This window comes from Sciurus carolinensis, unplaced genomic scaffold, assembly GCF_902686445.1.
Source record: "Sciurus carolinensis unplaced genomic scaffold, mSciCar1.2, whole genome shotgun sequence".
Taxonomy (NCBI): domain Eukaryota; kingdom Metazoa; phylum Chordata; class Mammalia; order Rodentia; family Sciuridae; genus Sciurus; species Sciurus carolinensis.
The window spans coordinates 350,973-375,951 of NW_025920219.1; the positions used below are offsets into that span (position 1 = coordinate 350,973).

The 24,979-nt window shown below is 39.4% G+C and overlaps 1 protein-coding gene and 1 long non-coding RNA gene across 4 annotated transcripts in view; one reads left to right on the forward strand and one right to left on the reverse strand.

Moving 5' to 3' along the window:
* Positions 1-15,269: 15,269 nt before the first annotated feature.
* On the reverse strand, positions 15,270-22,220 carry LOC124975174 (uncharacterized). The gene is made up of 3 exons (XR_007106854.1): positions 22,030-22,220; positions 17,967-18,064; positions 15,270-15,478 (listed from the first exon to the last, which is right to left on the reverse strand). It is a non-coding gene; the product is annotated as an uncharacterized LOC124975174 (long non-coding RNA).
* The window catches only part of LOC124975173 (cadherin-8-like), a 111,693-nt gene continuing 107,244 nt past the window's right edge, over positions 20,531-24,979 (forward strand). For 2 of the 3 annotated variants that reach the window (XM_047538029.1, XM_047538031.1), the window contains exon 1: positions 20,531-20,679. The gene's annotated coding sequence lies outside the window, so the exon portion shown is untranslated. Of the gene's footprint in view, positions 20,680-21,667; positions 21,688-24,979 lie in introns of those variants that run through there. The other variant, XM_047538030.1, reaches the window with a different exon arrangement.

A 24,979-nucleotide genomic window follows, 5' to 3' on the forward strand; every position in this document is an offset into this window, starting at 1 on the left:
GAGAATGAGCAGACATGCAGGGATGATTTTCATGAAGAACGAGTGCTTGCACTGAGATTCAAAAAATGAGTAAAATTAATTCAGAATGGAGGGCTTTATGCTCAGGCAGAGAGAAGAACATGAACGAAGAACATGAGCAAAGAACCTGGATTGACAGAAGAATAGAGAAGTCCACTGGGGAGCCTAAACACAAAGAAGCATCAGGTCTTGGTGGAGGATGAGGTGAGATACTCCAGACATTTAGGATCTTGTAAGGATATGACAAAGCTGCGATTCTGTCAGATCTTAAGAGGAAACACAGCAGGGTTCTAGTAAGTATCACAAGCATGGAGCAGGAAGTCTGAGAGGAAAGCAATGCAGTTCCATGAGATTTGCATTCCTGGAATCTGACTTTGTAGGCAGAATATCTGGCACAGAGGATTCCTGTAGATCAGCAAAGGAGCTCATGCAATACTATAACAAAGACACAGTGAAACAATTAGAGGAGTGAGCTCAGTGGTGATGCCAACAGATACATTTGAGAAACGTGAAGATGCTAAAACTGAGCTGCATGTATTGAGAGGGCAGATGGGTGGTTAGAGAGACTGAGGAATCCAGTTAGACTTCTGACTGGGTGGACAAAAAAGTTGTTCCCTAAAAAGAGGAGCATGAATTAGAAAAGCCCACCTGGCATGAAATTTAGCAATGAAGGAATTCTCGTGTTCTGAGTGACATGCATTTGCTCACATCCCTATTTTCACACCCACCTAAGGCACTAAAGAAAGAGGACAGTAGTTGGTGGTGGGGGCGCACACCTGTAATCTCAGTGAGTTGGAAGGCGAGGAGGATTGCAAGTCTGGGGCCAGCCTCGGAAAATTTGTGAGGCCCTATCTCAAAATAAAAAATAAAAAGGGAAAGTGGATCAGTAGGGTATCCCTAGTTTTAACCCCAGTACCCCACTTCCCCACCACACACAAAGAAGGAAGAGGGGAGAAAGAGGCAGAGGAGGAGGAGGAGGAGGAGAAAGCAGGCAGGCAGAAGGAAAGGAAGGAAGGAAGGACGGAAGGAAGGAAAGAAAGATAATGAAAGAAAGGATGAACTATATGAAACAAGCATAGCAAAGTCTGGATAACAGATATCCACTGCAATCATACAATGGATATAAAAGACAAATCAGTGTCTCTGGATTCTCAACTCTGACTCACTAACTTCCCTGAAACTAAGATCCAAACAAGCATGAGTTCTCCAATTCCTTCAAGAAGTAGTTTTGTTTTTCTTCCTCCTAACAATTTATTCACCCCTAAGACAAAGAAACAGGTTGTAGAGGTAAAAAACCTAAAATCATGTTGTCATTCCCAGATGAGAAAACTGAGGCCCAGGGAACAGATAACATATGCCCAGAGTTATGTTCTATGTTCTAATTCCACTGAACTACCAGGAGCCATGAAACTCAATAAATGTGAGAAAAATGTGTTTTATTCATTCTTCTGCCACTCATCTGGGGGCCAAGGCACCCCTATGGACCAAATATAGTACACTCACACTAATGGTTGCATAAGATGCTTTCCTGAATTGCTTTGTGCTACTTTATTATTTGATAAATTGAGTATTGCTGTGAATATAAGTCAATGTCAAGATCAATATCTCATAATTTAACTTCCCCCAAACTATTATTTTTTGATTCTTAAACAATGATTTTTTTAAAAGATTTCTCCTGTTCTTTTCATTTGTATTATCAATAACAGCAAAGAGATTTTGATTAAGGTCAAGATTCATATCAAGAGGAAGTTTGATTTGTTTATTCATCTCTGTGTGTGTGTGTGTGTGTGTGTGTGTGTGTGTGTGTGTAAATGTCACTCTGGGAAATTCAAACATTCATTCATGATTTAAAATAGAAATTGACATAAGAGCTGGATGTTGCCTGCTTTAGTATTTGATTCAGATAAAGAACTTGATATGATTTTGTTTGTACACTAATCTCAGAGTCTGTGAAATTAAAAACTGAAAATCAGGCATCAGAAAAAAGGGTACAGTAAAAAGCCATATAACCTTAGGACTTCTCTCAAAAAGTGGAAAGAACGAAACCTGGATACTGAGATGGCAAGACCCATCTTGTAAATGTGAAGAGAGTTTGGTACAGAGCAAGACTGGGTCTGGGTTCTGTGTGGCAGTCAGGTTTTCAGGATCCTTGCCCTCATTATCTATGCCCCGTCTATGTGGGTTAGGGTTACATGCTTCCTAAGTTTGGGATCATGAGTTTCCTAATCTATAAGAAAAGAATAATAACTAACTATTTTGTGGTGGTCTTGTGAGGATTAAATGATGAAATGTAGCATTTAGTATTGTCCCTGGCATACACAGGAATAGCATAAGTGTTAGCTGTGCTGAAGATAAAGATGAATATGTGTAATAATGAGTTGGGAGTGAATTTCACCTTCATGTATAGTTATAAAGCACCAATTAAAAACCAATAAATAAGTAGAAGGAAGACCAGTAAAGCTGGGGAAGGGGAATGGTGGTGGAGATGTGGAAAGGGAGAGAGGAAGCACCAGGGATTGAAATGGAGCAAAAGATATTCCATGCAGGTGTGAATATCTCAAAATGGACTCCACTATTGTGTGTAACCATAATTCACTAATAAAAACATGTTAAAGTCGGGAAATATTGGAAGACATAATTAACACTCTACATAAAGATAAAATTTGGGACTATGCTATTAGAAAATAATTTTTCTTCATATTTCAGAGCCAAATAGACCCAGGTTTATAATGAATGGTATTCTGAATACTACTTGGACTATTTGTGCAAAAGTATAAGGTTTCTGCTCTGGTGGACTATGTCTCTTCTATATTTTTCTCTTTATTTCTAACTTACCATTCAATTGATTAGACTCAGAAAATTAGACCATGAAATAGGTGTAATCATTTGAATGTTTATCATTTGTATTCATATGAGCTTTATATATGTGTACATATATATATTTAAACTTTTTCACAAATATTTTGAGATTTCTTTAACATTACAAAAATTGGGATGAAATGACTAATATTATACTGGGTACACTATAATGATATTACTTAGAAAATTTAGGAGAGAGAATGGTTTCGTGGAAATTATGTGGGTTGTCTCACTAAAAATAGGTCAAGCCAAATTCAACAATTTATGTTTTCTTGGGAATGTTAATAGGTGTCTAATCATCTGTTCCTTAACCTCCAGAAGGCTCATCTATTTCGGGTTTTGAGATAGATGATAACATAGACAATATTTATTAAGTACCAAGTACCCAGGAGGAACTCAAAAAGTATTGATGTCAAACTTACTAGAGTCAAGACACATCCTAGGTGATGCAAAACAATTTTTCTTTGCAACAAGATGAATAAAAGGGCAGTCAAGGGACATGCATAGAATGAAAGAGCTCTGAACTGGAAGTCAGGAACTCTGGATTTTAATTTTGACTCTGAGCTATGATGATTCTTCATTTGAGTAGAAACCTTTTCACACATGATTTTTGTGTGAAAGCCTGGCTAGAACCGTCATTTGCAAACTCCCTGTGTGATCCTAAGCAAGTTGCTTGAACAACACAGATCTCAAATTATACATTCTTAGAGGAAGTCAGTGACCTAAATTATCTCCAAGTGCTCCTACAGCTCTGAAATGGTATGATTACTAACTCCTAAGTTTAAAAATGTTTAAAAAAGGATCTGGTCTTCTCTTTCTTAAAATTGTTTTTAAAATGGTAAACAGTGCAGGTAGTCGGGAGGAAGTATGAAGGAAGCGGAATCCTGTACATTCAGTTGGTACTTGAATCCTAAGTCAGAGACAGAATATCCATCAGAAACAATTACGTGGGAAGAGTTTGTGTCATGTATGCATCTTTTGCAGTTCCTTTTTTTTTTGGCAGTGTTGGGGATCGAACCCAGGGCCTTGTGCTTTCGAGGCAAGCACTCTACCAACTGAGCTATCTCCCCAGCCCATGTCTGTGTCTTTTAAGAACAGAACTTTTCTGTCCTCAACAAAAAAAAGCATATGTTCACTCAATGGCTGTCGGTTACCAGCAATTTGTTCGTGGTTCACTGTCCCTTTTACATTTGAAGCATCAGGCATTTTAATTAGGAGTGTTTACAATCCTGCTGCCCTCTCTACCTACATGGAAATATAGGCTAGTCTGTTGCAAAGACAGTTGTCCTAGATGAAAGGAATTTGGCATCTCAGAAAATGGACAGATATCCATGAAAGGAGCTAAAAACTCAGGGGATTGCAATGAAAGATTCAATTTGCATTGAGCTGATAGAGACATCCCAATGTCAGTGGCTCAATTTCCATATGCAGTGTTGATGAAAATGATCATAGTTACCATTTAAGAGTTTTCCTGTGTGACACTTATACTGTATAAATGTTATTTTACAGATATGGAAATAAGGATTTGAGAGGTAAAGATATCATACCTAAAAAATGGGGATTAAAGCCCAAGTCCCATTGGAACTTTATATGATGTAGTTTACTCTTCAACAAATTATGCAGAATGCATTACTCTGCTGACCATGCCTTTGCCTTCTATTTGTGAAGGAGAAATCTCTCTGAATATACTGAAAACTAATGAATTAAGGGAGAAAAGGAGAACAAAAGAACGGTGTGCAAAAAAACAGAACCCAAGTGGAAAACAGTCTTAAAATAGATGGAAAAGAAAAGAGAAAGGAAGAAGGAAATAAAATAAAACTGAAGACAAAGAAAATATGTGAAAGATGAGCTGTAAGCCCAAAGGAAAGTTTCAGAGATGGGATTTGCATGTGACAATGCAGAAGGAAAAAGAAGGAGCAAGGGGATTTGATGTATGCATGTTAAAATCCAACTGTTTCCCTTAAGGAGTGCGTATTAGTGTCTCTTTTGATCAGTAAGTCAATGTTTCAACTGTGTTATCACTGCCTTCCTTGTGGCTTTTAATAATCATTCTTGAAATAGAAGTGTTTTTATAGACTTATTGGGACATTCTCATCTCACTTGACTGATTATTTAATCCAGCCTGAAGCTGTCTGTCTGTCTGCAGGACAAGGTGTTCATGCAAATCGAAAGTCAGGAAAAGCCAAGAATGAGGCTGACATCTTACAGCAAATTAACTTACATAATGGCCCTGTCAATCCACGCTCCCCTCAAACACCATTGTCTTGGTTTATCCTGAACTCTATCAGTTTCTCTTTGGGTTTGCTTTCTTTCTCACCATCAGTCAGTTATCTCAGTTATCGCAGTTTCTTTGAACATCTATTAAGTGCTAGGTATAAATAAGTGTCATAAGGAATATAATGAATATTTCCGTTTTTTCATGAAGGATACTAGTGATGTTAGATAGAAAGGCAGCTGTGAGTATAATAGCCAGGGAGCCAGACTAGGTAGGGAATGACGAAGATCTGTGAAGTGTTGCAGACCTGTGCTGTATTGGGTCAGAGGGTTCAAGTCCCCTTGAGTTGAGGAGATCAAGGCAGTTGACAGAGGACACGAACTGGCAGGATGCTTAAAGATGAGACTGATGGAGTAGGTCATTTCAAGCTGAGGGAAGCATATAAGCTTATTTGGCAAAAGAACTTAATCTAATTGTCCAATTCCAAATGATTTTTAGTGGCTGTCGTAAGTGCTTCACTGAGATAAATCTTAAGAATGCATTCATGCTCAGCCTTGATCAATTAGATGTGTCTGCCATGGGGATGGTTCTGTTGAGGTATCTGTGTTAACTGCCATATTCAAAGAATTCAAAGAGTCCGGTGAGCCAAATCACCAAGTGAGGAGCAGGTGAAGAGGAAGTTTCACACAGGAGGTGAAGAGATTGGTTAGCTAAGGGAATTGGGGAACCAATTTTAAAGACTGTGAATGTCAGGCTGAGGAAAGTAAACCTGTGAGAAAATTACACACTCATATATTTAGTCCTCACCATGTGTGAAAATCTAGTGGGACAAACTTGGTCTGACTTAAACCCATACATATTCCATCCACACAGTTTAGACCCTGTCAATAACATACTTAAAGATATTTTATTTCCCTACTGCATATTGTCCAACATACAGTGTATAGTTAGTTAAAATCATGTTGTCCCGTTTTCCTAGATGTATTAGTAGCCACGATGGAACAGATATCAGATATTTAGAAGACACTGCACTGTGCTCCAAGTACCATAGTCTTGGTGAACAACTGAGAAGGGGCAGAGGTAACAAAGATTTCTTGAAGGATCTTCACTGTCATTTACATTAATGTGTGATCTTGGAGATTAAGCAAGATGTTCATATGCAGAAACTGCAAGGGACAGGGAAGAAGAAGAAATTCTCAGCTCAAGAAATGAACAAGTGCAATGGAGAAAGGAAAGAGTGATGGATAAAGTTTCAGGCAAGCCTGACAGTAACCAAGTTTGCATGTTACAGGGGAAAGAAATTGTACACAGAATTTACTGACTTTTTGACCCCATCACCATGGTACACTTGGTAAACAAATATGAATTATTTGCTGAACACTAAAGTAGACACTGTTAGAACATAATAAATGTAGAATAATTCATAGAATTGAGAATGCCTCTCCTGGATCTCCTAATGATAAAAGAGGCAGAGAGACTGCAAGCACAAAAGTCAAATGAACAGAAGTGAGCTATCATAATGCTTTAACTTGGTTTAGGCCTCCGCATGACTTTTCACGGGTAATTGCAGTGCTATATATTGTTTAAAGGTAGAATCTCTGGAGCCATCCTAGCTATGCTATTATGGGCAAGTTACTTAAGCTCTCCATACTTCACACTTCTGACCTATAAAATAAGGACAATAAGAAAACCTGTATCTTAGGGTGTTTATGATCAGTCAAGGAGTTAAAGCATTTAAATATTGCTATGTTATATTTGTTGTTATTTTGTTACTTATAACTTTTTATTAAATCGTATTGCTGATTCCCATAGAACCTTATCAGACCTATACATTGCCCAACTTCCAGGACTATATTTTAAACAGCTATCATGGAGTTGATATATGTACACCTACTGGATATTTTTCAGCATGAGAGAGGCTTAGTAGATTAATGTTCAGGTTTCTCAGGCTGCAAGATAAGGCTGCCATGAGTTGGCTTATTTAATTTCCTTGGCACATGGTCTGCCACTTTTCTTATACTCTGCCATGTAGTTTTTACTCCAGCCAATCCGGACTACTTGTCAGAAAAGTTAGGTGACCCCCAACGTTAGAAGGTCACAGAGATATTCACAGAGGCTAAGTGACATTTGCAAGGATATTCTCTGACTCCTGGTTTCCATCAATCCCTTCTCTGCGGCAGCACTTGAGAGCTGTCATTGTATGAAGATACTGTATTCCCATTGTCTGTATCTGCCACTTGACTGAGCTTTTGAGAGCATCTTGTCTCAATCGTCTCTCAATTATCTGCACCTGGTACTAAGCAGGGGCCAACATGAGATTTAATGAATGCTTGATGAACTGGATAGTCATGTAGATGTATTTGTATGTGTACTTATTTATACATGAATAAGACACTGACTTCTCCTGGATTAATCAAACTAAACACCATTACCGCTAAGCACTCACATATGGCCTTAGATCTTAATGCAAATGCTCACGTTGAAATTTTCAAAGATAATGGCAAGCAAGACGAAGCTGTCTGCGAATGAGGGACGCTGCCCCCCATCCACATGGAGAATGTGCCCCCACCTTTTCTATGTGTAATATCCTTATGGAAAGCAGCAGGAAAAATGTTAGATTCAACATTTTAGGAAAAATAGGTAAATTCTTGTTCTTTGACTTCAACCTCACACATTAATGTAAATGACCATAACACTGTGTGTACGTGTGTGTATAGTTAACACAGTTGTGTCTCATATGTTTCATGTTATGAGAATTCTAATTCAACCCAGGAAGATGGTGAGACAAGAGTTATTTCTCCAAAATTATTAATCAAGAACCCCAGGTTCAGGGAAGCTGAAACTGTTTTACTGAGAGCTAGTGAATGTGGTGACTATGGAAGAAATAAAAGCTCTGTAGAGATGTCAAAGTGACAATGACAAAACACTGCTATAATAAATTAGCATTCCCATCCTGGTTGACTCAATCAGCAGGGACAAATTCATAGGGTAGGTAGAAAAGGGAATGGGGAGGACTGAGTTACAATTTGTTAAATAATGACTACCAGAAACTCATTAAAAAAAAAAAAAAGAACCAAACCAAAACAACAAAGCAACAATGCTATAGTAATTTTTAAGGGTCCAGTACCTAATAAATGATAGGACACAAAATGTTTCTCAGAAATTGTGTGTCCAACTGATACTTTCCCACAATGTTTTCCAGAATTCCTTACTTCACATCAGGAATAGTCAGGAAATGGACACAATTTACAATTACGATTATCACTTCATAACTTGCCCAGAGTCCAAGGCCCTGGGCACACAGAGCCAAATCAAGAATCTCAAAGGGCCCAGACTGTGCACAGAGTTTAACATTTCTCTTTCTCTCTCTCTTTCCATTCTTCTTCGTAAAATGTTTCTTTTCCTTATTCAATAGAGTTTTAGTAATTCAAACAAAAGGAAAACGTAAGTGGTACTTCAGTATTAAGTCCACTGGGACTCCAGTGATTTATATTCTCTTTCTTCAGAAATATTTGCTATAAAACTACTGAAGGTAATATTTAGAAGAAGTAGATATTTTGCCACAATATCCCCTCCTAATCATCAGAGCATTTCCTTGATATCTATCAACACTTCATAAAGACTTTAACACTTTATGAGCAATACGTTGACTTCCTTTTGCAATGGCAAGAAAAAAGAATACAAAAATAAACTTTCATCGAAGAGGACCACAATGCCTTCCCAAATGAAATTGGATGATAAACCAAATAAAATAGGCCCAAAAAATAGAAGTAGGTTTTAGTTTGTTTTCCCATACTCCAGCTCCAAACTTGTACACAGGGAAGATTTATTTGATTTATTTAGTTCAGTCTTCTCTGAATAAAAGAAACTATAGTGGGATTTTCATCAACCTATGTCTAGGATGTTAACTGAAGGTGATGATTATTGTTTTGAAATATTAGTGGGAGGAAGCAGGGAGAGATACAACAATATAAAATATAATATTTCAGGTTTGTAGCTGAAGACAAAAAGCATTTCTGCAATGTCCACTGGAGTAGGTTATACTGTTCCAATTCTTTATAACTCCCAGACCTGACACTTATATTTTTAAGAGTTGATTTTATAGGAAATCAAAGTAGAGATATCTGGAACATTTGAAATTGAATAAAAACTTCAAGCTCAGGAATACTACTTTAAATGTGTATGCCTCCAAGTTTAAGAGGACAATTTACTTGTAATGGTACTTTGAAAAGATGTTGATTTAATAGAGCTTTTTTTTTCTCCTCAAGCTGTAGTCATTTATATAGTTATGTTGCTTTTCTTTTTGTCTGCACACCATCTGCGTGGTATAATATTTTAATCAACTCACTTCTTTAAAAATGTAAAATAAACATTTGTTTTAAAAGGGAACCTTATATCCATACCTAAAAATAAGGATGTTATTTTTACTTGCCATAAATGCAAGGTAAACTGGGAAATAAATTGAATGAACCCAAAACAATGTTCTGACAGCCTAACAAGGCACTTGGAATCTGTATAAGGCTCTGAGTCTGAGGCAAGCATTTAGCTTGTTAGAGAGATCAGCACCAGCAGGGAACTGAAATGTTCTCTCTTGACAAAAATCATGTTGAAAAAAAAATTGGAAAGTGAGTAACTTCCCCACCTATTCATTTTCCACGTCTGTGACCCATGTCCCATCAGAAATCACCACAGCAGGGGTCACTACTTACAGCATAACAAAAGCTGGGGACCCCTAACTAGAGTGAACTAGACCCATAACATGGGTAGAAATCTTAATACTTGGTGCTTACCAGACCCGGGATTTGGAGTAGCCAATATCCCTTTCTTGTGTCTCATCTTTCATCCAAAAAAGAGAAATAATAACATCTGCATCTGCACACAGTTCTGTGGGTTAAACAGAAAAGCATTCTGAAAAACACCAGCACAAAGTAATTGCTCAATTAATTCTAATCACGGTTAACTCTCCATGTATTTTTCTTTCCATTCTACTTACAAGCATAAAGACTACATCCATTGTCCTGCATGTCTTTGCCCTTCACATGTACCTCCTTTATACAGAAAACCTATTTTGCATAACTCATCCCTCAGTTTTGCAAGAGCCCTCTGAGGCTTCTGCTTATTCTGAAGGAATCACATCAAATAATCCAATAAAGTTCTTAAATCTGTCTGCTGTTGTATTGAGAGTTCCACTGGCAAATAGATGAATAAGATGATAGATAGATTGACACACAGATTAATAGATAGAGGAAGGAAGGGAAGGAAAAATGGTAACAACATAATAAAATATACTATATTACTATCTCTGAGTAGGGGCGAGTGGAAAGATTTTGAGAGCAATAGACTTTGCTCAAAAACGAGACTTTAAAATCACATCATTCAGGTACAAGATCATGGAGAAAAAATGAGTTCCTCTTCTTAAGACAAAAACAGCTTTAAAGTCCCATCAGGTTCTTTCAGAAAGGCTTCTTGAACATCAAATACTTTGTGCAAAACACTTCATTGATTTAAGTGTAAATTAATCAGGAATGCATAGATTCCACCTCCCTTAGAATACACTTGGATTTTTACATCCAGATGCAAAATGCCTTTCCTGTTCTCCATCACTTCACACAGTCTGAAAGGGTTCTTTAGGTACTCAAGGCTGACTCAAAAGTGCTCAGCTTTGCCCTTGATCCTTGCAAAGTGGGAACTTTGCCATAAGACTTCTGTGGTCCTCTCTGTGAATACTAAAGGAATGTGCTTTCTTAGAATTCTTTACAGAAAAAAAGCAATTAATAAGCAATGTGACCTTGGTAATCCTTCCAGGCCATAGTGCAGCATTGTGCAAAAAAGCCACTGTGTTCACATAATACAGATGTGTTTCCCATCTTCAGTTCTTGACTGGATGTCTCTGGATTCTGCATCTTGAAAAAAAAAATGGGGGTACAGGACAAGACCTCTTTATCTTATAGCTTGCTGTGGGATAGATATAAGATAATAGATCAACAAAAATGTACAGAGCACCTCTTTTGTGCTACTGGGAATTAAAAAACAAATAACAAAATATTTCCCTTTGTTCTTAAAGGAAACTCCAAGCTGTGGAGAAGTACAGCACTCTGGGAATCTAATTGGGAGCTCCTTAGGATAAAGTGATGTGTGTGTCTAATGGTAATAGAGACCATGCCCTCTGCCAGAGGGATCACTTACTCCTGGTATGGAAATTGCTTTGTTAATGCTCAGGTACTAAATTATGAGGCTATAAGGAGACATTGGATTCTCATTAATTCTGGGTGTCATTATAATTATGATTCTTACTACTACTATTATTATTACTATAAAACAAATTACCAAGAGAGCCGAATTGTTTCCCGTATATTCACTCTTAATTATGTCAGTTGGATGCAGTTTTGATATTTTACAATTGTTCAACGACCTAGTCTGTTATCTTTACTGTTCTATTTCTGTTCTAGGGGACTGAGTTTCCTGGTTTTGTTTCTTTTCACTTTGTTTTGCCATTCTCTCTTTTCTGCCTCTTCCTTTTCCAGTGAAATCTGTTATCCTCCTTGAGCTCCCCACACCAATCTGCTGGGCCATCTGATTTTTCTAACTCCAAATCTGGGTCTATTTCTAGCTAACTGTTGACAATAATACCATAGTTATCTTTGCAGTCACATTCATTTGTTCATTATTTTAAATAATACAACTTCTGAACATGGACTACGTATCAGGCTTTGGGCTAGGTTTGGAACACACAGATATGGATAAGAGAGTCCCTGGTTTCCAGAAGCTGAGAACTGTGGCAAACAAAAAGCATAGAATAGCAGAACAGTATATAAAGCCTCATCCTATAGCCCATAAGACAAAATTATACAACTTAAAGAGGTGATCAAGCTGTAGGTATCATATAAGGATCTGTTCTCTGGACAGCTGCTCTTCTACGGTAGAAGCTATCAATGGGCTCATGTGAGAAGAAATTAACACGTACATCCAAAGTTAGTCATTGTCCTTTCATTTCCTTTAATATAACATCCGGTGAGTTAAGTATCCCTATCCACACAGGCAAATGAGACTCAGAGAGGTTATCCAACCAGTTAACCAGCTAGTCCAATTCACAGAGCCAGTAGTGTTCACTCAGGACTTGAAACCAGATTCAAATCATTTCATATGTCTTTCTATTTTCATGTAGGCTTCAGTTATCTTTTTCAAAATAGTGAGGAAAGTTTAGTGCGGCCAGTACGTAAGAATAGATTGTGTTATAAAAGTGATACTAGAGAAATATTAAGAAGCCTAATTAGAATTTGAAGAAGTAAAATACATTTCCCTTTGCAGTTTCTTAACCTAAAAATTTAGGATTTACAGTCGATAGTAAGTGAGATCACATATGTAAATCCAGCCCCACGTGCCTGGCAATGTTTAAATGCTCAACACCACAGATACCGACTATAATTGCTAATGCTATTTATCATCACTTCCTATTCCAGAAAAGTGATTATGTGCCTTATGGCACTTGGAAGGAGAAAGCAATCAGAGAAAAATAAAGTCTTATTCCTGCTCAGGAACAATGACATAATCTGGGGTAAGAAAGCCAAAATACCTTTATGCAAATAAGAAGAAACCAAGAAAAATTCATGAGGTTCTATGATTCCAGCAAGTCACAGATGTTGGTTTTTCTCACTCTGGGAGAAGAGAGGAGTCAATCTTAAATTCCTCCATTTGAAATGAGTTTTTCTGTTTCAATTTCCTACCAGGAGATACCAGAGAAAAGTTCAGGGTACATTAGAACATATGAGAGCACAATAATTATTATTTTTTCCTTACATTGGTGTCTTCCTCTGTTTCTCCAATAATCTTCACTCCCCAAATCTGTGGCATACAAGATTTCCTTTGAAGAAGACTTCAGGGCTGCATTAATGAGTCAGACTCCAGGGTACTGAAATCATTCAACCAAAACAAGACATATTATTAGACTGAACAAAGACTAGGTGAGGGAGTAAATGTAATCTCACTAGCAAAAGAAAGTAGACCTTTTCTAGACTGTGTTAAGTTGAATCAGATTACCTGAACTGTTTTGTTTTGTTTTGGATTGCTTTCTCCAGTATTCTGACTTCATACTTTGAAGATTATTCAGATTGTTAGCTTAATGATTTTTCCCTGAACCACATTTGCAAAGACAAGACTGTGCTAACATTCCTTAAAGACTAATGGCATAGGATCTGGTCTTGGTGTTTTTTTGAGAGTTACCTGTGTAATCTTAGACTCAGAAGTCAAAAGACTTGCCCAATTCTTTTCCTCTGAAATGAAAAAATTGAACAAGACAATCAGTAAGGGTCCTTTTGGCTCTAAAAGCCTATAATGCAACAAAACTGAGGTAATAATAGTTATTCTTTCCATCTCACAAGATTATTGCAAGAACCACAGTGTTAAGAGTCAATGTGCAAGGACATATATAAAGGGTCATACAAATCTAACTAGCAAGAGCATAAGTGTGACAACCCTGAACTTCAGTACTAAGCACTTAAAAAAGACTTTGAACACCATTTGGTTTCATTATTCCCAAACAGTCTCCAGAATGGTGCTTATTATGCTGAATCAGAATCAACTTGACTGATTTTTTTTTAATACAGATCTTCTTTAGAGATTGATTTAATTCTGTTAGCCTTGGCTTCTGGGATCTATATTTACAAAGTCACATCCTATTGAGGATTCTGATTCTGTTTACAAACATGTAAGGTTTTGCTCTTCTTTTTTGCAACTTATGAATCATTTTTACAGTGAGGTAATGCACTTATTAGGTATAGGTTACAAGAGGCTTAGTGGGTAGTTCAATGGTAGAGTACATTTTTAGCATACATGAGGCCCAGAATTCAAATTCTATCACCACACAAACAAGTAAGTTATAATACTCACTTATTAATAATATTTTAATGTTGAGAATAGTGTTAATATTTGATGTTGCAAAATTTTCATATAAATTCTACTAACTTATTAACTGTGTAACCTTGAGCAAGTCACTTAAATTCTCTGAGCTTCAGTTTTGTCATACATTAAAGAATACCAACAATAGCTATCATCCATGGGCTTTAATAATTAAAGAGATGCTACCTGTAAAGAAACCAATGAAGTATATTATAATATGTTTATTTGTTCCACTTGCCCTTTAAAATATTGGAGGCTTTAAGATATTTGAGGGTATTGATAAAATATAGAGCACTGCATAATGACCATAGTATTAGTAAAGAAAAACTAAAGTTGTATAGCAGGTGTCTAGGTATCTTACCTTCTGAATGGATGCTAATTTATAAGTTTGTTTACAGGTATCTATCTCTTTATTGCTCAGAGACCAAATGTTTAAGAATTTATTTTTGGGCGAGTAAAATTACCTTCCGTTATTGTTAGTTCGTTACAAAATATATAGAGATATGCCCAAACGTGAGTCTTACATGAATTTAATCTCACTATTTAACTGTATTTATTCATACATAGACACGTCTGCAAAAACAACTACATTTTTCTTTTCCAAATATTCTTTCTCGGTCCAACCATTTCAAGTCTCTTAAGCAAATCCACTGTTTATAATAGAGCTGTTTTAATGACATGTTTATGAAAATACAGATTCTGATCACAGTTTCCCTATGGACCACCAAAGAGAATTTGAAACCCTGTTAGTAGATGTGAGATGAAAGGCGAGTTCAACTGTATATCAAATTGTATCTGAGGAACTGAAATTGTTTTATAAGCCTCAATTAGACCTCATACCACCCCCCTGAGGCAAGAAAGAAGTATTATGCACTTTTATGGAGACACAAACTTAAAATCCATGGAGAGGTTAATCAATTTGCATCAAAAGCCATATAGCTGGTCTAAAGTGGAGTTAGGAACAAAACAGAATTTCCTCCTAGGGAGCAACCTACCTTCTTTTATTTGCCTGATTACCAGAGTGTAGGAAACTTCTGGAAAAATTATGATGAATGTTCAACAGAAGCCCCTGAGAAAGGATTAGCATTTGTTTCCCAGTTTAGTAAATGAGCGATTTGTTTTTCATGCAAAAGAAACAGCACTTTGTTTTGTGTTTTGCCAAACACTTATGAGGAAATGACCCCTTTGAGGAGGGAGAAAAGAAGAGCAGAGCAATTCCAGAATTAGGATAGCAATTGATAGCATATTTCTTTTTTTTTTTAATTTAAATCTTTATTTCACCAAGAAAATATGCATATTTCTTTTTTTTAACTTCTTTCCACCTCCTTCTACACAGCAACCTGCACAGATATTGCACGCTAGAGGGCACTTGAGGTAGAAGAAAAAAAGCTTCCATATCCATCTAACAAGACCAGTAGCCTATGCAGGCAGGAGACAGCAAGCAGGAGACAGCAACCGAAAAACAGTAGCTGGTTTTCCACAAGGCAGAATCTGTAATAAACGAACAGACAAAAAAAAAAAAAAAAAAAATCCTTAGACAGCATTATGCAGGCTTGAAAGATGAAACAGTCCTGTTCATATTCTCTGTAATGTAATTTCCTTTCAACCTTTTTGGAGCATTTGTAGGATGCATATATATGTGGTTTGCTCTATACTAACAACTTGATAACAACTAATCAGAACCATAAACTCCATTTTACACATAAGAGACTGTTGTGCATCGCCTATACATCTGTATTCACCTGCATGTCTGTCTTGATAATTTAGCACAAGTCTATAATTTCAAATAATGGCAATCTTCTAAATGAGAGCTATAATCAATTAAATTTAATTATCACACTTTAATATTGAATGCATTCTGTTATATTCAACCAGTATTTGGGAGGTGGGTCTCTCTTCTTTTTGTCCCTTTTCCCATTTTCTCATTTTCCCCTTCCTTTATTGTTGTTTTAGAGCACAAGATGAGATATTTAAAATTTTTTTCCACCTCTTGCCTCCCAAGTTAAACAAGGGGGTATAGAATCTTAATCCAGTTACCGTTCACTTTTAGGGGAAAAAAGAAAACAGAAGACTAAACTGCTCCATGTGTAGTCCACAAAACCTGGGCTGGCTTAGTTGATAGCTTTGTCCCTGTCCCCTTAAATCTACCTGCCCTCCCCTCCTGCCCCCAGTTTCTGTTTAGAAGATGAATTGGAGCTTATCTCTTTTCTAGCACCTGGGAAGATGAGAGATAATGCCATTTGAAGACCTTCTCCAAAATGCTCTCAGTACAGCTGTGGTTTGCAGAAAGTGTTTGCACCTCCATTTACAGAAAATATAATAGGAAGCTCAAGATTAGTAATTATAGTCAATACTCAGAAATGCAGGCCTAATTTCAGGGATAGCTTCAACCAGTGACCAAGAATGTAGAGTCTCACAGCTCTGAAGAGTAAGCTCAGAGATGAATGCCTCCGCCCCAAGAATTATAAACCCCTCTACAAAAGTCAGTTTAGTTTTTTTTAATCCCATAATAAACACTAGTGAAGTAACCACATGATAAATTTAGTGTACTTACAATTTGCGCTTTATTTTATTGTTTAAGACAGCATTTCATCTTAGAATATACCAGGGCCAAAAAAAAAAAAAATATTAATACCAAATATCACTTTTTTTTTTCTTCCTCCTCATCTTTACTTGTATCGCAGGAGAAGGAAATTGCCTAAGGCGGTGGTTCTCAAACTTTAGCAAGCAACATAATTCCCTGGAGCATTTGTTAAAACCCAAATTTCTGAATACCACCAAGATGAAGGGCCTAAAATTTGCATTTCTAACAAATCTTCAGAAGATGTTGAGGCAGAAACTAGTCCAGGAATCACAGATTGAGAACCAGCAACTTAAAAAATAAAATAAAATAAAATCCCTGTAATTGTTCACATTCACTCAATGTGAGAATGGAATCTTCTAGTAATTTTAGTATGAAGCTGGTTCAAAAGACTCATAAACTTAAGGGAAAAAAAGAGTCATCTTCAACTTACTTAAATAGTTGCAAACTTCTCAGAACTGCATTCTTAATTTTTTCATTCTTATGACTTGTGCTCCAATATTGAAATTCAAAATAAAATGTGAATTTTCTTATGCCCAATGTCAGTTATTATTTATTTCTCACCCTCCCACTCCAAATAAAGATCATAGTTTCAGATTTCTTCAGCCTAATGAAATGTAGGAAAAGTTCTCTGCATTTCTATAAAATATTACAAATTCCTTGGTGTTGTATTTATGTTTTGGCCTTTTTCATACTTCAAATTCTTAGGGTTTCTATTTTAAATGATAATACCCTAGGCAGTTCTTACATTGCGAATCGCCTTTCTTTATGAATTCATACTCCTAGTCCCAACTGATACATTCAGGAAGATGTTCCATGAATTCACTAGTTAATCCACATTTTAGAACAATTCATTAAGCCTAAAAAAATTCTCAGTACTCATACCACAGTAAATATGTTTTTTTGTTTTATATCATCTTTAGTCTTCCATAGTAATAAAATGTGTAAAATGTGTGCTGAAGGATAAAGCCTGGAAAAAATTCCAGTTTAATGCATCACATAATAGATAATGTTCCATCCTACCATTTCCTGCTGCAACTAGAGAAAGTGGAGCTTCTAGCTCAGACACAGTCTTCCAGAGGTACAAGCTAGCTGAATTTCCCCTCTCCACCCTCCAACTTACTGACCTTAGTCTCCCTTAGTCAAAATTATGCCTCCAGCCATGGTGAGAAAGCAAATGCTCTCTTATTACATGGAGTCTCTCCCCATCTCATCCACTTTCAACCACACTAGACTCCTGTAAAACTGTCCGCCTGATGCAGAGATCCATCCAGAAATGGAGACATCCTGTCTCATCCCACTTTTTGCGTCAGGTCCAAGGTTATTCTGAATGCAATTATTCGTCTCCCCTCTCCTCTCCTTCTAATGATATTTTTGCCCTATCAGATTAGTCCTCACCTTTCCTCTTCTGCAATGCTCCACAACACATGCAGTTTCAGTAGCCTTTCTAAAAAGCCTATGTAGCACAATCTTCTTCCAGTTGGAAGGCTGTAACCCTAGGAGGACGTTGAAAAGAAAACACTGTCTTAAGGGGGTAGGCTCTTACCATTGTGGCATTACACTGCATCCTATTAAGAGTGGGTGGAATTGTTAAAGAAACAAATGCCTTGTCTTTCAGCATCCCAGATTATTTTAGAAAGATCCTTGTAGGACTTCTTAACATTATTCTAATCCTCTTTCACACTTCTTAATCACCCAGACCTCTCTGAAGAATTCTTCAGGAAATTCCTACTGCAATGCTTCAAGCAGAGATTAGCAGATGTGGAAAGGGTTACCTTAAATTTGAGAGAGCCAAAAGCCAAGGAAGACAATGTACTTAACTGCTCCAACAGTAAATACAGATAGGGAGAGTCAAAATAAACTTATCATAACCTAGGTACCCAAAGCCACTGGATTCTGACACTCTTCATTTTGTCAGCAGTTTTCTTTTTTTTTCTTAAAGTAAATGAGATTTGAGGATATTTCTCTAGCACTCTGGCTTTCTTTTGAAATGAGTTTGTTACCTGTGACAATCCTCAGCCTTCAGTAACATATGACCTTTTCTTTAGTTCTCATAGATGTAAGAAGGTACCCCAAGGAAAGGTTCAGACCATTTGTTGAAAGTGAAAATGAATGTCTAAAAATTAAGCGCAACCTAAGATGTGATCTATTTCTTTGTCCACTTGGGACTGTCTGGTCTAACATCAGTTATAATTTGATTGAGTCTTGGCTGCTGTTCCCCCCCGCCCAGACAGAATTAACCAATTTCAGAATACCCTGTAAGCAGACACAGTCTAAGAAAAAAAAAAAAAAAAAAGAGGTACTTAATGACTGCTTGGGGGGAAAATACCTCCTGGTTCTCCTCCTCCAAGCCCCACACACAATAAGTCACTATTTCTTATCCATGAGAGCTAGAATGGGAAACAAACAGTTATCTGACCTACACTCAATATTCTTTTCCACATTTAACAATGAGAAGTGAGATGCAGCACAGAGTCAAATTTGCATAAATATTATAAGGGTATTGTGCCTATTTTCCCATTCTGTTCACTCCTCAATAATTCACGTCAGACAGGATAAGCTCCACAGATGTGTATCTGATCCTCTGCACCCTTTCCCCCTTCTGCTTCAACTACCTCCCCAAATGGTAAAAATTCATCCTCAGAGCTCACCTGTGCGCAGGGAATGGACTAATACAGGTTCTCCTGAGGAAGAGGGTTTTCTTTCTTTTTCTCTCTTTCTTTCTTTCTTTCTTTCTTTTTTTTTTTTTTTTAGGTAAGGACAAATTTGTATTAATTTCTATAATTTTTGTCATTGAACAACTGAATATTTCTACGTATTAGCATCAGTAATGAAAAGAAATCTGGCCCTCCTGATTCATGACCCCTTCCTCTTACACTGGCTCTACACTTGGGTGGCCATTTCTGGAGACTTGGTGGAGTCTATCAGAGCAGTTGAAGGGGCCACCAACAGTGCATCTCTTGGTGGAGGCAGGGGAGCTGCAAGAATGGGACCTGAGAGGAGATCAGGTCAGCGCGCCCTGAGGAGACTTGGCAATCCCTCCCTTATTTCCAGAGCAAGTCCTGGTCTTTGCACTCACTGGGTATCCCTCCTGGCTGCCCCTCTGCTGTTCCTCATCCTTCTTCCCAAAGGAGTACAAGAGTCAAGACATCAAAAATGCGCCCCACCCGGGGACCATGACACATCACCACTAAACCAGTAGCGTCTGAGTGGTAGGCAGTGGTCTTACAAATATGCTATTCTGTAAGCAAGAGACCCTCAGAATAAAGAGAAGGTAAACTGCCCACACGCATCCATTTTCCTTGACGCATCCTCTTCTTCCCACGGAAAACGGCTGTGGGTCCCTGAGATTCTTCTCATGATAACGCTAGCCTCTGAGCTCAGGTGAGACCTGGAGAGAGCAAGCTCGCGGGTACCTCCTCCGCATTCTTTTCTCATCTGCCAGCCCTCTTATCCAACAGCTTGGCCCTCGGCGGGCTGCGCGCACAGTATGGAAGGGCGCACCTCCACCCCGTGGTTCTGGCGGCGGAGACGCGCTGGGCGTGCTCGCCAGCGAGGAGCGAAAAGTTGTGCGCCCACTTCGTAGGCAGAAAGAGAGCGGAGAGCGAGCGCGCGAGAGCGCTGGGGAAGGCAGGGAGGGGGCGGGGTGGGGGGCCGCTTACACGAATTTCCAAGTGGTAGACCTGCCTCTACGCTCTGCCCAATGAGATCCGTCAGGGGAGGCACCCGGCTCACTTTTCCACATCACTTCACAGTTACATTTGGCAGGCAGGCGGGCTCGCACGCCGGAGCGCTCAGCCCAGAATTAGTGGATTTTATTTGGAATCTCCCTGCCTCCTCGAAGCTCCTCCGCCACCACCGGTTTGTGCATAGACGGTAGAGTCAACCCGCCAGCTGCACTTCGGGCTGCGGACACCCGGAGCCCAGCGCGCCTGCCCCGCGTCTCCGCGACAAGCTCCGCAGCTCGGAGAGGCATGAACAGAATCTGGAGGCGCCTGCCCAGTGCACTGGGACCGGTCAGCACTGGCCGCCCTCGGGAGCGGACCCCAAGCCCCTCCAGCCATTTGTGAACCCGGAAGCTTGAAATTCACCAGCTCCAAGCCCCAGAAGAGTAAGTACTCCCCCACTACGTATTCCTTCATGCCCGAAGAACCATAGGGATCGCTTCTTTTTAGGAATTCCCGTACCCCTTCGGACACCTTTGCGCACCTCTTTTCCCCCAGATGGTGGATGCTGGTTGCTAGCACCCGCACTGGCTGAGCTGCGTCTCTTTTCGCGATACCCGTGTCTGACAGAGACGCCTAAGGGTTTTGCCTGATGGTTTTTGCAAACTGCTCTGACAGCAGATCCTGAATAACACGCTCCAGTCAGTGCCCCTCCAGTTTTCCTGGCGGTCTCCCTCTTTGCAGTCCCCTGGCGATTTCGCCGCCTTCTGACACAGGCAGGCGCCGCTGCAGCCGCGCGCCTTCACTGCGGAGTCGGTGCGGTGAATGGGAAGCACCCGCCGCCTGGCGTTGAGAGGTGCGAACCCAAGGGGAAAGGAGGCTGAGGGGCTCAAGGGGCCCTCTCTGTGGTTTTCTGCACTTCCTCGTCTCCAAGGCGAGGGAGGGCGACCCCCGCAATGGGACTGAGGGGCACGGCTCAGCTGTGAATGCCCCAGCGCGAGGCTTTCCCACAAGTGGCTGCTTTAGCCTGGGGGTCGCGGGGCTGGCTGCAAACTTACCGGGCTCCTGGGCTCCGGAGCCGCCTTGCGTTTCTGCCTTAGACAAGACGCTGCCCCGCACGCAGGCAGGACCCCAGCACCCCCCCCCCCCCCCCCCCGCCAATCTCCTGGCCGGCGATCATGAGCTCTCAGAGGCCCCTGAGCAGGGGACTCCTCCGCAGCCCCTCTCCTACATCTCGGAGAGCCCAGAGCTGCGTTTTCTGTCATCTAGTGGCACTTCATCCGAGAACCCTAGGGGGGCGGGCCGCACCCCTCGCAGGACAGGAGGAAAAGAGGGCTCTTGCTTGGTTCTGCCAGCGCGTAACAGGTTCATAAGGGATCTACTCCCGTTCTGCTTGCTCCAGCCAGGGCTGGGAAACAGCGAAAACGTGCCGCCGCCAACGCTGATGCCAACAGGTATCCACAATTTTCCTCCGCATTTTCCCTCTCCAAGACCAAAGCCTCCCCGCGTTCAAACTGGCAGAAGCCTCAAAGTTTCGTGGTCATTGACCCTCCCCGCAGGCACCGAGCCGCGGCATGTCAAGGACCAGCCGTTTGCCTCCGCGAGCTGAGATGACAGCTGTTTGCTTGGGTTGCTAAATGTAAGAAATCAAACAACATTAATTGTTTATTGTTGCAAACGCACAACATTAGTCCGTAATGGAAAATCAGGCTGGCAGCTGCTCACTTCAGCTCCAATTAAATGATAGAGCTTATAACGAGGCAAGCAGGAGAGAGAAAAGGCCCTTTCAACTTTACCACCGTTTCCTGAAGATTCCACAAGAGTTTCCTCTTCAGGGGGCACGATCCAACAATCCCTTAGCGCGCCAGAGCTGCTAATCAGATCAGCCGGCTGTTTTCTGTCACCCGGCTTCACGGTATTTGTGGGCTGGCAATGGGAAGGAGGGGACTCCGGAGAAGGTATGTGAGAGCTGTGCCCTTTCTCATCGGGCACCTTCGCCAAGCAGATAGGAAGAGGGACCGAGGTTGGTTGGGGCCGTTTTGAAGCGCACGACTTCTTTATAACAAGGCTGACAGCCATCTCAATGGTTAAAAATCTGTCCTGGGTTGTCACCTCCGGTTTCATTATAGGAGCTTTTCAACTGGAAAACTATATGTGGGAAAGAGATATTTATGTAAGATTTGAGAGTGGGATTTTCCATCCATTCAGCCTCGCTGCTGTACTTCACTGCATGCAAAATGAGCCCTGTCGTTCATGCTAAACACCACTGAAATCTCTCCCTGGCTGGTGCCTTTCATCAGTTGTGTCCAGTTTTACAGAGATTTCCTCTGGAGTGAGTGTGTGTCTGAGAGAGAGACAGAGACAGAGAAAGAAAGATTTCTTCTAGTTATAGAGTACTGAAACCTCTGAAGGATGTTTTTTGAGGGGTACATTTTTTTTTTCCTTAAAAAGAGCTCTCCATAATCATCACGTCCAGACATGTTTTCCACTTCTCTGAGCTCTGTGGTTGGAAGAAACTCTAGGCTTTCCCCCTTATTAAATAATAATACCAATAATAATATTCTGTAATTCTGCTTTAGCAGATTTGAAGCTCCTTGTCGTATAGTCATTTCATGCTGAATTACTTGCAGGATTTTAAATCATATTTGATATATATATATATATATATATGTATATATATATTTTTTTCTGGACTCTGAAGAGGGTTAGGAGTTGAGGATAATTCCTCCTGAAAACAGAGGAGCCTTTCCAGTAACCCCAGGGACTGCTTCATTCTGGACTGTTAATGGCAGTTCATCCTCCTTACTCTGTTCAGTATGCCGCCCAAACCAGCATCAGGGTATCTGCTGTCATAAATAGGCCAGCTATTTTAGAGACACTGGCTAATGACTTCTGAAATTTGTGTTATAATGCTGTCATTCAAACTTTTTAATCTTTCCTCCCTGCAAATTGGATCTTATGTTTCTAATTATTATTACTATTAAAATCAATGCTTCTGCTTTATAATTTATAATCTCCTCTAGCCCTCAAGACTCCAGATGGGTAAATCTCTGCACTCAAGACTCTGTAACATTTCTTGGCTACATTTCTGTTGTCCTGGATGCATATCTTGGGTTCTTGAAGCTGTGTGAATGTGGCTAAAGAACAAATCATTTTGGAGCAGCCCTCCCTGGAAGCAGCTCCGCTTACTAACTGTACACATATAAACTCTGAAGTGAAGGAAGTCTTACCTTAGAAAATTACTTTGACTATTTTATAAAACTGTGCTCAGGACAGCATTCATCTATTACAACTCCTCAATTTAGCAATGAGATCACATTTTAAGGTGTCACTGGTAGCTTGACCCAGGTCAATAAACAAAACAGAACAAACAAATACCCCATAAAACCTGCTCAGCAGAATGAAGTAGACCACTTGAGAGGGCATTTGTAAAGACAGGTCTGTGAATGTACTCCTCAGGTAACATTTCCTGAAAATATGCAGATATTTAAGGTCTGATACTTCTTTTAACTTGGAGGATCAGATTGTTGGAGCAAAGCAAGGACACTTTAAAGACTAAGGATATAATGATTATATTCAAGAAATTGTACCTCTGGGTTTTCTTTCCAGATTCTTTTCCTTGTTTACTAATGGGGAAAAGGAGCATGCACAGCTGAAAGTTTAGAGTCTACACTCAACAACTGTTTAGAAAACAATACAAGTAAATTAATGTTTTAAAGAAAAACAATCTTCATTTTTCTACGCAAGGTGCCACACTTCACAACTTTATCAACATTCCAATTTGAACAAGTTTTCCATGCAAAACCAAAAGCTTGCAATGGATAAATTGATGCTCAATTTATATCTCCAACCACTTCTCTGGTCCGTCAGAAAAGTTTTCTGTTTGACAAATCAAAGGACAAGTAGAATCAGAGTGACCTTTCAATTACAGGTGCAATTTAAAGGTCCCAAGACTTTCTTATGAAAATATTGTGTTCAGCGTGGCTGCAAATATTGGTTTCAATAATTCTATTATTTCAAAGTCATTCAGAGAAGCAGAGAATACGATACAGTTTGCTTTTTACAGTTTGCATTCAGCACTGTTGGCAATCAGTAACGGGGCTAACTTTCCTTTTTAATAGGAGAAAACCCCTAATTTGAGTATAATATACATCTCTTAGAGGCTGTAGACATTAACCAACACAGATTATTGTTGATATCTGTTATATGTTACACACACCCACAAATATATATACACAAACGCATACCCAGCTTACTTCTTGAAAATATGCTCAACTAACTCTTTATTAGTTCAAATATGAGAATTTTGTGATATTTCCTTTGCCATTTCATCTGCCTTTGATAACTTGACTTGCCCTCCTGCCTACTCAGATTTGTGTATTGATTAGTCTTTAAAGATATGTTATCTGTGGTGCTGGGAATTGCTCCCCAGAATCCCATAAGTGTGCTGTTATGAAACTGAACAAATTTTGATGGTAAAAGACCAGCATCTGATTTCCTGAGGCTTAATTAACGAAAGGACTGTTAGTCTTTCTCCTCTTATTCTCACAGAAAGTTAGGATGCTCAATCTTTTTCTGCTGAATTGTTGGTTCCTGCCTCTGGAACCCGCTTCAGATGTAACTGTGAGAAGAAAATTAGTTGAACCTGGCAACTTCAAAAGGTCAGAAAAGAAATAAGTTCAAGGGCTGCCATTTAGCTGCTTCTCCCATATGTTGCTGCTAACTAAATCTCCATTGCCACCTCAT